At 37.0% G+C, this 13,678-nt stretch overlaps 1 long non-coding RNA gene across 5 annotated transcripts; it reads left to right on the forward strand.

Annotated features, from left to right (window-relative positions):
* The first annotated feature begins 349 nt into the window (after positions 1–349).
* Positions 350–13,446, forward strand: LOC132029504 (uncharacterized). 5 transcript variants are annotated; one of them, XR_009407825.1, is made up of 5 exons: positions 350–824; positions 6,925–6,973; positions 7,495–7,901; positions 9,438–9,497; positions 10,461–10,739. It is a non-coding gene; the product is annotated as an uncharacterized LOC132029504 (long non-coding RNA). The 5 variants fall into 5 exon arrangements; XR_009407826.1 differs by having other exon boundaries at positions 359–824; positions 7,708–7,901; XR_009407829.1 differs by lacking the exons at positions 9,438–9,497; positions 10,461–10,739 and adding an exon at positions 12,199–13,446.
* The last annotated feature ends 232 nt before the right edge of the window (positions 13,447–13,678 follow it).

Below are 13,678 nucleotides of genomic sequence, written 5' to 3' on the forward strand. Positions count from 1 at the left end.
GTAATAGAATGAAGTTGTTTACCGAGAAAAAAAAAAGTAGACGTTAGGTGCTGATTCACGGTCTTTCGATTTGTATCCTACGTTTTCCTTTTAAAACATAGTTAGATACATATTTTATTTATATTTTATTTATCTATAGATGTAAATTAACACCTTTAACACACACCAATAAAATATATCAATATATAATTTGGAAAAAATCCTCGAGGCCTGGCTAAAACAATGTCGTCACATCACCTTCATCTTAACTTGGACCACCATGTTATGGCTTGACTGACTTATTTACTTTTGGCTTCGGTGCCTTATTTATTTTTTTCAGTTCTTATTTCTTCATCATGGCTTCCAGAACTGAAGTTTTAGATTCTTTTCGATTTTTTATTTTTCTAATTATCAAACCACCTTAATTGTAGGGCTTGTGTCTACCATTGGATTTTGCGGTTAGATGGTCAATATATAATTAACCAGCACTCCACCACCCTTTCATAAAAGCATTTTAGTTTTGGATTTAACTTGTGTATATTAATAGTTGTGTCAAAAAAGAAAAAAAATCACCTTTAAGTTAAAATAACTTGTAACTTTAATATTTATATAGAGGCTGGTATCAACATGCTTGTTTCATCGCTGAAATGCATTTTTGTCCTTTTAAGTGCTTCATCATAACTTAAGTGTCCTTAGAGCTGAAAAGCATGTCATCTTCCTCTCTTTGAACGCTCTCCGTCTCCTTCTCTGCTATTTTCCTTTCATTTTTTTCCTCTCTTTCTTTCCCCTCTTAAAAGTTTCGCTACTTGATAAGTTGATAACGTCCCACCACCGGCTATCACCAGGTAAGGCTCTAAATTTCTCTCCCTCTTTCTCTTTGCTCGCACATTTCTCTTTTCTTTTCTTTTCCTGTGGTACGTTTGGTGTAGATTTCAGATCACAAATTATGAAAATTCTGATGTTTTTTAATTGATATAACAGTATGATTCATTGAATTATAATTCACACTTTTTGGGAGGGTAATTCAATTATACCAATTGTTACAAAGAACTTGCTCTAAGAGATGCACACAACCTGTTCGACAAATTGTTTGAGAGACGATCGCTATTAGGATCGGTTAGGAGTAAGTTTTGGATAGTCAGGTAGGTAGGTGTGGACTTCTTGGTCAGATCGCTCGACTTGAAAATTGTCCGCACCTAAGTTAAACAATCCTTTGTCCTCGATCTATAGTAGAATTGCAGCTAAATTTGGTATGCTATTAGATTTTGAGTGAACCTATCCTACACATAATTAGTGAGCTTTGAACTGCAGAAAAATGCAAAAATGCAAAAAAAAAAAAAAAAAAAAAAAAACTATTCCTGTGCTTGAGTTTTATAATTGGCAAAACTCTAAACCCTAAACCCTGAAACCAAAACGGCTGTTTCTCTCTCTCGGAGACGGCGAACCAGTGAGAGAGGAGCTTTGAGCTCCTTCTCGGCCATCTATGGCTTCTCAAGCCAATGGGCAACCTCCTCCTGAGGTTGTCCAGCCACCTATGACAATTCTTACAACCCCTGATTACTCACAAATCCTCAAAAACCCAACGCAAAACCCTAGTTCAAGCAAAAAGCCATCGGCTTCAATACCCATTAAGCCTATAGTTTACCATCATGGTGAACCCACAATTCAATATGATATGGAGGAGATTAATGCTATGATAATACGTGAAGATCTCCAATACGCTGTTGTTGGAAAATTCACGAATGGTTGGAATGATCTTAATGCACTACGTACGGCCATTCCAAAGCAATGTGAACTCAAGGGAGAGCCTATTATTGGATATTTGTGTAATAGACATGTTCTTATTAGATGTAGCTTGTTTGAAGATTATGTTGCACTTATGTCCAAGTCTTCCTTTTGGATCAAGGATAAAGGTTTATGTTATCCCATGAGAACGTTGAAGTGGGATCCTTGGTTTTCTCCGGAGGAAGAAACAAGTATGCTATAGCTTGGATTTCCTTCCCAACGCTTGCACCTCATTTATTTTGTGAAGGAGGTATTGTTTTCATTACTTCGGCAGTGGGGAAGCCATTGACACTTGACCTAGCTACAAAAAATAAAACGAGACCCCAGTTTGTGCTCGTGTGAAGGTGGAGGTTGATTTTCTGGAGAAACATCTACACGAGTACAAATTAATGTTATGGATGCTAAGGGTGATGTTAAATCTCGTTGGGTAAAAATCAATATGATTTCATGCCCAAATATTGTAAGTGTTGTCTTCAAGGACATGATGTGAATGGGTGTTGGAATTTACATCCCGAGTTGATACTAGATAACGAAAACAATGGTGAAGGTGAAGGAGTTCAAAGAAATAAGGAGGCAAACCCTAATGATGAAGAAGGAAACCATAGAAGCAATATAAACCCTCATGATGGTGTTCACACAATTTTGTCCAGTGGGAAAGTCGTTGGCAAAGTTAATGATTATCATAAATGGCAAACTCAAGGAAGAAAGAAGAATAAGAAAGGTAATGTTGGGAAATATGTTGAATCTACTTAAACCTCTTTTGCTACTGATAATTCTAAGCCTAGTACACGCGCAAAATAAATTTGCTGCATTAGGTGAAGGAGGGGATGATAATGAGTATGGTATTGATGAGGAGGCAGTGGTTAATCTTCATGATCATGAAGGGAATAATGAGAATGCAATTGTGGAAAAAGATCATCAGGTGCAAGAGAATGGCCAGCAGTTGTATGCCACTGCTCAGAAATCTCTGAATCTTGATGCTGGGAAACAACTGTCTAAGAGTAATGGCGATGGTCAAAATCATGGTGCAAAGATTGCTAATACAGCAGTTGTTTCATCTGGTGGAAGGGAAAAAGTTCAAACTGTTGATCCTAACTCTAATGGTGTGCAAAATACCAATAACTTTGCAGCTTTAGAGGATGGAAATGGTGCTAATGTTGAAGAAGCGGGCACCTCAGATCAAGTGGTAACAGTTCAGGAAGCATTGAAGACAAATTCAGATGTGATAAATGTGGAGACACACTTTGCTATAACACCTACAGTTCAAGTACTAAATGATGTTGCTAAGAATGAATTGGAGAAGCAGTTGGTTAATGCAGCTGTTGATCTTGTAGAGGTTGCAGAAAGTACAACTGCTTTACAACTAGTTGCAGATTCAGCTCACGTAGCTGATAAGGGTGGTGAGAAGCAACTTAATGTTAATGCTAAGGCTTTCACTCCAATAAAGAACACCAAGCCATCTATGAAAGATATTAATGCTGGTGTATTTCCTATAAATCACTGCCAAGTAGTGGAGAAGCTTGTTACTTTGAACCAAGCTTGCTTAGAAGTTCCTTCAAATGCTACTAACACTGATAGGGATAGGCAGCTATGGAGTAAACAAGAAGAAGAGAATGGTGAGGAGCATGAATTTCCATGTGGTACAGGATATAAAGCAGTTGGTGGGCAGTCTCCTGATTTAGTCGACTCATTAGAAGAAGCAGTCGACTCATTAGAAGGAATGAAAGCCATGTTTACCGAGGCTGCAGATGGGAATGATGCTAATCAGATGGCTATTCTAAGCATTCAAGGGCATCTGCGGAGTGGCTATTCCTAAGGGAGATGGTCCAAAAATTGATATGGATGAAGAATCGATTGCACAAAACTTCCGCAATCCGCAAGGGATGGAGATTTGTCTCCTAGACGGTGGAAAGTGTAAAACGACACAAAACTCATGCGGGAAGGGCGGGCTGGGATGGGAAAATAGCCGAAGAATTTGTCCCAGGCGATCCGATGAGACAAGCAAAAATGTGGCGCTCGCCACTTCCACAAAATCCACAAGATCCAAGAAGAAATGATAAAGTTCCAACATTTTTTGGAAAGGCATGAAGCACGAGACAAGGTGGAAAAATCAATGAATATAGAAGATTTTACAAGCTCGAGAGATTAAGGGTTATGTCTTTATTCTTGTATTATTTTCTCATTATTTTAGCATTATCATATGTAATATCATCATAGAGTGTGTTATAAACTACATGGTGATCATAGCTTATTTGATCATTTCGAGTTCATTTTTTCTTCATTCCGGTTAGTTTGGGTTTTGCCTCGTAGGATTAGTAAGGTAAGGTCTAGTCCCCTTACTTGTACTCTCCCTTTGGGGTATTTTTTGCTTTCTAAAAAATTAATAAAACTATTACAGGCCCAAAAGCCTAGTGGACTTTGATAAAAAAAAAAAAAAAAAAAAACCCGGAGCTTCAAAAAAAAAAAAATAATAATTGGCAAAACTGATCTTATTCGACTAAGGGGTGAAGTGCAGTGGTTCTTCATGTTATTTTTTTCTAGAAATCTTTTGTTTGTGGAGTATCTTTTTTCCTGCTGTAATATTATGATTAGTTCACCTGCTTAATTATCACCTTTATGGTACTCGCCTATTCTCATATTAATCTACTAACTCATTCATCGTGGTTTATTAACACATCAATTCCAGTTGCAAATTGAATGTTGAGATGCCAAAAAATATAGAGTTTTTATAGGAGAGACTCCTAAAGTCTATAAACTATTTTACAAAGCAATTAAATTTTCAAGTGTTAAATATATTTCCCAAGTATTAGATTGACTATTACATGTCCATAAAGTTCAATATGTCGTAACATTTGCCAAAGCATTTAAAGGTTCAATGATGCAAGGTTTTGTTGCAATTCACTTATGATGTTCATCCTATTTTTTGGAGCTCTTAAAGTAGTTTTAGTACATCAAATCTTTGCGTTTGACCAGTCTTCCCTTTTCCCCCTTTGTTTGACATAATGTAAAGGTATTGAAAATACGAGTACTTATGCTCCTGAGATTAGAGTTTGCAATTTGGAGTAAGTTTCTTAACTATTGACTTGTGACTATGCCCTAGCTAGAAATTGCCGCAACAGAATATTACTTGATCATATACAAGAAAGTGAAATTTAGATAGTACAATGCTTCTGAAGCTAGAAAAGTGGTGTGAGAATGTCTAGAATAGAGTTGAGACCTTTGACTTATATATTCTAACTATTCTTTTATGGAGAAGCATGTTATTTAAAGAATTAGAATCATACTTTCTAGAAACTCCATTCCCATAAGATAGTATGTGTAGAAAAAGACTCCATAGCTCTCATTCTTCACGATTATTTTATCGGTTAGTTTTAGCTTCTATCTAAAATTCGTATGCTTAAACAATATTATGGCTTTGACAATATAAAAGAAGAGTTGTGAATAGTTTTAAGTATGTTTAGGTCATGTTGTATGAACCTTGTTACAAGGTAGTCTTGCTCGGGTCAATTTAACTGTCTTATTAGCATCTGATTTTAGAGTCGTTAGGTCATACCATCAGTTTAGAGGCAAACATTACTAATATATACTGGAGTTTTTAAAGCATGCTAAATTTCAATTTCTTTGGGTGTTGAAATGTATACTAATGGTCGCTACAGATTTTGAATTCAAAGTGGTAAGAAGACAGAATAGAGAGAAGCTTATTAAAGCTAACTTTCTGTGTTTTTGAGTTTTGAAGGATTGATAAAGAGAACTTTGGTTCTTTTGAGCATTAATGATTAATTTAGTCTCATTCGGTGCTGTAGATAACAGGTTAAGTAGTCCACCTGGGGAGTACGTTCGATATAATGAAACTCAAAGGAATTGACGGGGGCCGCACAAGGGGTGGAGCGTGTGTTTTAATTCGATGCAAAGCGAAGAACATTACTAGAGCTTGGACATTCCGTGAATCCTCTGTAAGAAAGCAAACCTACAAAATATAATGCATACCCTACAATGGGTAATTTGTTTTAACCTACCTTTGCCCCTAATGAAAGAGTACAATAATGTATGGTCCTTAAATCATATAACGGGACCACAGGCCATTTCATGAAATAGATTTAGAGATGATAGACCGTAGAAGCTTTGCGTTGATGGTTTAACACGTGGAATTAGGGGAGAAAAAGAAGTGAAAGAGGAAGATAAGGTGCAGACTACTTTTGCTGTAGTTGAAGGTTGAGTTGCAGAAAATTAAAGTAGGACTGACAGAAACTACTTTGAGAAACACAGAAATCTGAAACTACTCTTCATTCAATTTGTGGCTAAATATTATATTGATGCTTGCTGTTGAGGTTATGGTTGGATACGATTAATCTATTTGATAAAGGAAAGAAACATAAGCGGCTTTGAAGGTAGCAAAACATTAGCCTAACACCTAACATATCCTAAGATGTCAATTTACTGAAATTTACAAAAAGATACAACTTCTCTTCTCATTATAAAAGCTTAAAGGGGCCTTTGTTTTGGCCTGTTGAACTTTGAATCCTGAAATACTTTGAGAAACTGGCATGGCTTAGAGAAATTTTAACAGTGCAATATTAGTTGAGGAAATAACTTAATCGTCTCCTTATATTGTCTTGGATATTATAAGCTAGAGTTTTTAGTTCTTGTTAAAGGTTCATTTTCTTAGTGGTACAAGGGCTAGACTTAGTGCAGTTCTCAGTTTACTTAATGTTAGGCCCCACATTATATTTTTTCATGCTCCAACTGCCCAGTCCTCAATAAACAAGGAGAGTTCAGTGTACTATATTGGTTGAGGGATGAACTATTGTCTCCGTATAATGAACCTAGACGATTCTCATATGATGAGCTAGCTTCTATAGTTGGGTTAAGCTGATGTCCATTTTCGTTACAGTAAAAAGAAAAAAAGAAAAAAGAAATGTCATTTATTTCTCGACACTAATTCTTTTCATCTTTTCTGCTTGATTTTCTTAGGAATCTAATATCTTATTTCTAGTTCTTGGTGGAAGTGATGTTTAGAAATTTGGTTTAACTTTAAGGAGTTTTGGCATGAACTCAAGTTATGAATTTGTTGCAGCTGTTACACCCTCCTTCTATGTACGAGCTTATGTATAATTCTAATGTTTTTTTTTTGTCTGGACGATTCAAATTCTTGAATTTCAGGGTTCAGATTCTTCCTTTATGCAGGATCCACTATTGATGTACAATAAAGGTATGTCTATGTGTTGCTAATTTCTTGTCCCTATTATTTTCCAGTAGGTTGATATTTTTACTATGAAGGGTTTTCTGCTACTTTTTATTTCTATGCTATTGTCAAAATTGTCTAATCCGAAGACTATGCGATAGAGCAAGTTATTAGAGGTACAAAGGGTAGAAACTTTTGAGTTGATCATTTAATCCAAGATACTTAATTTTCTCACTTATGTCTGTGGCAACTGGCAAAATTAGGAGACAGATGTCGCCTCTATCTTTTCATGCTTATGTTTGAAGTCTTGAAGAAGCCTTTTGCAAGCAACTAACTTCGCTAAAACCATAAGCTGCATATTAGAGCTACACCTTAAGAATAAATTTAATCTAAAATAGGTAACTTTGATTTTAATAATTAATAACTTTATTATGCTGCTTAATAGCAAATATAAGTATATTCTTCTGATGATAATAAATACATATATGTATTTCTAATTTTACACCATCTAGAAGTGATAGTCGAATTACCCAAGCTATTTTTGTCAGATTCAACGAGTCTCCCATAGCAAGAGAACTCTGCTCAGTCAAAACAACCACGACCTCAGAGGACGCTGCATTAGCTGATTTAGTAGTGCTTAATTTTTTAGTGAACTCTTTAGCCAATCCAGTGCAAAAGTATACTTTACTTTTATTTATGATCTCTAGAAAGGTTTAAAGGACAATACCTCCAAAATCATTAATTTTACTTTAAATGGACAGAGAAAATGCGATCCATCCACTATTGTCATCAACCACGATGGACGTCGCAGAAGGGAGCAAGTTTGGAGTTAAACATAGTGGCTCAGAGAGGAGACAAGATCAAGACACAATGAGGAAATTCTCTCTGCCACAAACATAGGATGGAAATAAAGCTTGATGGAAATAAAGCTTCTCCTTTGAAGAAGTGCTGGAAGGTATTACTTTGTTGATTAGAAATGACATCCTGGTTTTCTTTTCATTCCTTTTCCTTTCTCTTGTTGTTATGTGATTTCTCTGTGTTTTATTCTTTATATTTTTCGGTTTGAAACTGTGGAGGAGTGTGAGAGGGTCACGGAAGCTGTTACACCTCGCACTTTCAGAGCATGAGCAAGTCACATATTTCACCGTATTAATGGAGTATCAGAGAGGTCCCGTGAAGTTTTGAAAGGTGCAAGCCATGAGAAGTACGTAACAATGAAGTAAAGGACGAATTATGATCTTGTAAGCCGTAACCGAGAAGGACAACTTTGGAACCAAAGGACATGACCCTTATCAAGTGTAATGAATGATAAATATCATGTATGGAAAGTTTTGGAAGATTCGGGGATCAAGCAAATTAAAGAAAATAAGTTTGTCAAAAATTTGAAAAAATTTGGCAGAATTTTGGACAGAAATTTTGGATCAACTGTACAGAAGTATATCTCTTAGTATATCAGGAGTTTTGAGGTGTTTCGAGAGCCTAAAATGAAGTTCGTCGAGTGTAGTTTCCAATGCAACAAATCGGTCGTCAATACGACATCGGAGTAGGGAGTTATGGGCATTTCAAGATAAGCTGCCAAATGCCTTATCCATGGACCCCACTTTGAATATAAATACCCTATTATTCTCCTTTTTTTCATTATTTACACTTCTTTTAAGCTCTAGAAACATCCATACACTTCTCTTAAACACTTATAGCCCCTTAGATCAAGAATTCATCAAGATTTTTTGATTAAGCACCGGGTGTCCCCTTGAAAGCCCCGACTAATCCCAGGAGGTGCACGAACCTCGACAGAGTTTCCCGCAAGTGCACCACGGGTAGTCAGGGTTTCCCCCGGTCAGATGGCCCTCGGTGTTTGCGCACCCGGCGGGTTTCGAACTTGGACATCCGGAAGCGGAGCACCCCAAGGCTCGAGTACGGTGCCAACCCCCGAGGGGTGTCAAGAATTCATCAAGATTACCCCAAACTAGTTCATGAAAAGTGATTGTTGCTTCTTGATGTTGTGGTGAGTTTGGTCTTGAAGAAAGTTGGTGTGGCTAACGTTTATCAAGTATAATGTATGTTCTTCATCCTATCTCTTATGTTGAGTTGATTTGAAGGTTTAGAAAGTCTTAAAAGTGAAAATAGTTATGGAGGAAAGGTCATAAAGTGTTGTTTTGTAGTTGTTGAGTTTATGGACTGTTTTGAGCATGTTGTGGCTGTGTTGTTGAGCTAATTTCCATGTATATGGATGGTATCTAATGTTGTTGGTGTGTTGATGAGATTATGCTCTTTGATTGGGAAGAAAGGAAGTGTATATTGTTATTGTAGCAGTAAAAGGAGTATTTAAGGACTTTTGTAGGCTTTTTGTTGTTATTGTGGGTTGTTGTATATGTTGAGGTGATTGGAGAGTAAGGGGAAATGCTGCCCGTTTTACTCTAGAATTAAGTTGTCGTTGATATACGTGATATAGTAGCACCATCTAAGTTGATATGTGTATTCCTTGTTACAGGAATGGAATGGCGTGCTAGTTGTAATTAGCCCGATTGTTGAATTTCTTAGGCGACTTGAGGTATGTTAAGGCTAGTCCCCTTCTTTCTAAAGGCATGACTCTTTTCTTATGATCCCATATATGACTTTTATAATATCCTTATTCCCAAAAAGCTAGAAGTCTATGATTCTTAAAGTTCTTATGATGCTAAAATAGATGTTTCTATGATGATGATGATGATGATCCCATTTCTAGAGATTCCAAAGCTTATGGATTTGATGCTATTATGAGATTATTGAGTTTGTTTCATGAATTTCTTGATTTTATTCATTGTTGTTGATCTCACTTTATGATAATTGTTCCTTCAAGGTGAGATATAGCGATGATGATTGCTCCTTAATATAAATCGGAGGTTACCGACCTTACGTCACTCTGATAGAGTAGTAACATTTAATTGGGTTCTCATGCACATTATATGTATTTATATATGTGTAATTTAGATACTTACTGTGCCTTAATGGCGTACAAGATACTATATATATTTCACCGCGCCTTAACGGCCAGACAAGATACTATATACTAATGACCGGACAAGTACTATATATATTTCACCGCGCCTTAATGGCCGGACAAGATACTATATATATTTCATCGCGCCTTAACGTCCGGACAAGATACTATATATATTTCACCGCGCCTTAACGGCCGGACAAGATACTATATATATTTCACCGCTCTGCTGACCAAACAAGATACTATATATATTTCACCGCGCCGCGGCCGACAAGATACTATATATATATTCACCGCATATTAACCGGACAAGATACTATATATGTATATATTGAAAAGTCTTTTTTTTTTAAACAAAAAAAGCTAAGCATGCATGACATCCGCCTTAAAAAGGCATTCAGAGGCACAGGCTGATCTCTTTTATATTACGTTATCTTCATACTTTCATTATGTTGTTATTCATGCCTTACATACTCAGTACATTGTTCGTACTGACATCCTTTCTTGTGGATGCTGCGTTCATGCCCGCAGGTAGACGGACCAGATCCTTAGGAGCTTCACCAGCGAATTCTCAAGAGCACTCCACTTACTTCAGAGCTGCAGTCTATTGGTATTGGTCCTCATGATCACTTGTATTCTATGTAGAGGCTCGTAGACATGTTAGTATAGTTAGACATTTCATAACCCTATCGGTTCATATTGTTGTATGACATTTTAGTAGCCTTGTCGGCTGGTGATGAAGGACATAATTGTTAAAGATTATACAGAGATGTGTTGTTATGTTGTGGCATATGCCCTCACAGATCATGATACCCATGAGCTATCTTTATGGTCCACCCAAAAATTATTATGAGACGTATGTTTAGAGGTTCTCGGTGTGTTAGCTTCCGGTACCCGTCATGGCCCTTTGGTTGGGTCGTGACAAAAGTGGTATCAGAGCAGTTCGTCCTAGGGTATGTCTACGAGCCGTGTCCAGTAGAGTCTTGTTTATGGATGTGAAACGCTCCACACTTATAAACAAGAGGCTGCAGGGCATTTAAGAACCATTGACCCTTCCTTCTCATCTTAGATCGTACCGTAGAGCTAAATTATAGGATGTGATGTCCCTGATTCAAACCCTAAATGTTTTTGATTATGGATAAGTAGTTGATTATGCCGCTATGAGGTAATTGAGAAGAAGAAAGAAAATGGGTACTTTGTGAGGATTTCATGATAAGAACAAGAATCGACAAAACACTAGAAGGACTATGATGCGTAGTTGTGATGCAAACAAGTAGTTAAGAAGAATTACGGGACAAAATGAGCTAAGCTAATGAAAGGACGAGTCGTGGGAATGGATGGTATGGGTTATCAACTTTTAATGGTATAGTATAGAAATAAATCTAAATTGCAAACCTAGAGCAAGGAGAATTTCAAGGATGTTAAGAAGATAGTCATGGAGAAAGACTAGGGCTAAAGGAGCGTGGTATAGTCGGACACTCCATAAGGGGCCTAATGAATTCTGTTGTCCCCATTAATTCATTAGCCCATGAAAGGTAGAAGTGAAAAGACAATAAAGAAGGCATCTGAATTGTATCCGATATATATAAGCATTTTGATTTGATACAAAAACTCAACTAGCAAAAAGGAAATAAGTTAAACCATGTGATGAAAAGAACTCCGGCATTATATGGAATAGGGGAGTTGAAGGATCGCTAAGGTCGGCCAGATGACTATCAAAGACGGTTAATACTCGAAGGTTACTAGTATATGAGAACATCTTTTAATAGGGGGAATAACAAATTCGGTTCTAAGATGAACTACAATATTCCCAAGTTCAAAAGAGGGGAATGTACTGGCTTGAAAGAGCAAAAATTCGAGATGAACCAATATATCAAGAATGCGCTATAAAAAAGTGAGAATGTACTAAAGGCAAGTATATTATGAGACAAATGTGAAAAAGGAGGTATGACAAGATGATGAAGGTTTAGCGAATCAAAGAGAATAATTTTCGTCAACACGATATGTTGTATTCCGGACTATGACTGGAATCACTCCTGCCGAAGAAATTTTAGGTACATTTAGATATGCAGTAAAGTAGTCCAATGGGAAATAGAAGGAGTAAGAAAGGTCGTATGTGACCAGGGAGAGTTAGGGAAGGTTGTTGTATATGTTGAGGTGATTGGAGAGTTAGGGAAAATGCTGCCCGTTTTACTCTAAAATCAAGTTGTCGTTGATATACGTGATATAGTAGCACCATCTAAGTTTATATGTGTATTCCTTGTTATAGGAATGGAATGGCGTGCTAGTTGTAATTAGCCCGATTGTTGGATTGCTTGGGCAACTTAAGGTATGTTAAGGCTAGTCTCTTTCTTTCTAAAGGCATGATTCTTTTCTTATGAACCCATACATGACTTCCATAATATCCTTATTCCCAAAAAGCTAGAATTCTATGATTCTTAAAGTTCTTATGATGATAAAATAGATGTTTTCTATGATGACGATGATGATCCCATTTCTAGAGATTCCAAAGCTTATGGATTTGATGCTATTATGACATTATTGACTTTATTTCATGAATTTCTTGATTTTATTCATTGTTGTTAATCTCACCTTATGATAATTGTTCCTTCAAGGTGAGATATAGCGATGATGATTGCTCCATAATATAAATCGGAGGTTATTGACCTTACGTCACTCCGATAGAGTAGTAACATTTAATTGGGCTCTCGTGCACGTTATATGTATTTATACATGTGTAATTTAGATACTTACCGCGCCTTAATGGCCGGAAAAGATACTATATATATTTCACCGCGCCGTAACGGCCAGACAAGATACTATACATATTTCACCGCGCCTTAACGGCCGGACAAGATACTATACATATTTCACCGCGCCTTAATGGCCGGACAAGATACTATATATATTTCACCGCGCCTTAACGTCCGGACAAGATGCTATATATATTTCACCGCGCCTTAACGGCCGGACAAGATACTATATATGTTTATATGGAAAAGCTAAGCATGCATGACATCCGCCTTAAAAAGGTATTCAGACGCACAGGATGATCTTTTTTATATTACGTTATCTTCATACTTTCATTATGTTGTTATTCGTGCCTTACATACTCAGTACATCGTTCATACTGGTGTCCTTTCTCGTGGACGTTGCGTTCATGCCCTCAGGTAGATAGGTAGATTGACCAAACCCTTTGGAGCTTCATTAGCGGATTCTCAAGAGCACTCCGCTTACTTCGGAGCTGCATTCTATTAGTATTGGTCCTTATGGTCAATTGTAATCTATGTAGAGGCTCGTAGACATGTGAGTACCGTTAGATATTTCATAACCCTACCGGTTCATATTTTTGTATGACATTTTAGTAGCCTTGTCGGCTGGTGATGATGGGCATAATTGTTGAAGATTGTATAGAGATGTGTCGTTATCTTGTGGCATATGCCCTTACAGATCATGATACCCATGAGCTATCTTTATGGTCCACCTAGAAATGATTATGAGACGTATGTTTAGAGGTGCTCGGTGTGTTAGCTCCGGGTGCCCGTCATGGCCCTCTGATTGGGTCGTGACTGAAGCTAACCCTTACACCTTCCATAATAAGTTGTTTGTCTTGCAAAATTGGGAGATTAACTTTGAGTTTGATCTAGATTGTTTAACAACAATTCCCTTATGGGTAACTTTCCCCAGGTTGCCAATCGGGTATTGGTCAACTGAAGCCTTGAGTAAAGTAGCTAGTGCAATTGGGAGAC

Source organism: Lycium ferocissimum, chromosome 9 (assembly GCF_029784015.1).
Source record: "Lycium ferocissimum isolate CSIRO_LF1 chromosome 9, AGI_CSIRO_Lferr_CH_V1, whole genome shotgun sequence".
Lineage (NCBI taxonomy): Eukaryota > Viridiplantae > Streptophyta > Magnoliopsida > Solanales > Solanaceae > Lycium > Lycium ferocissimum.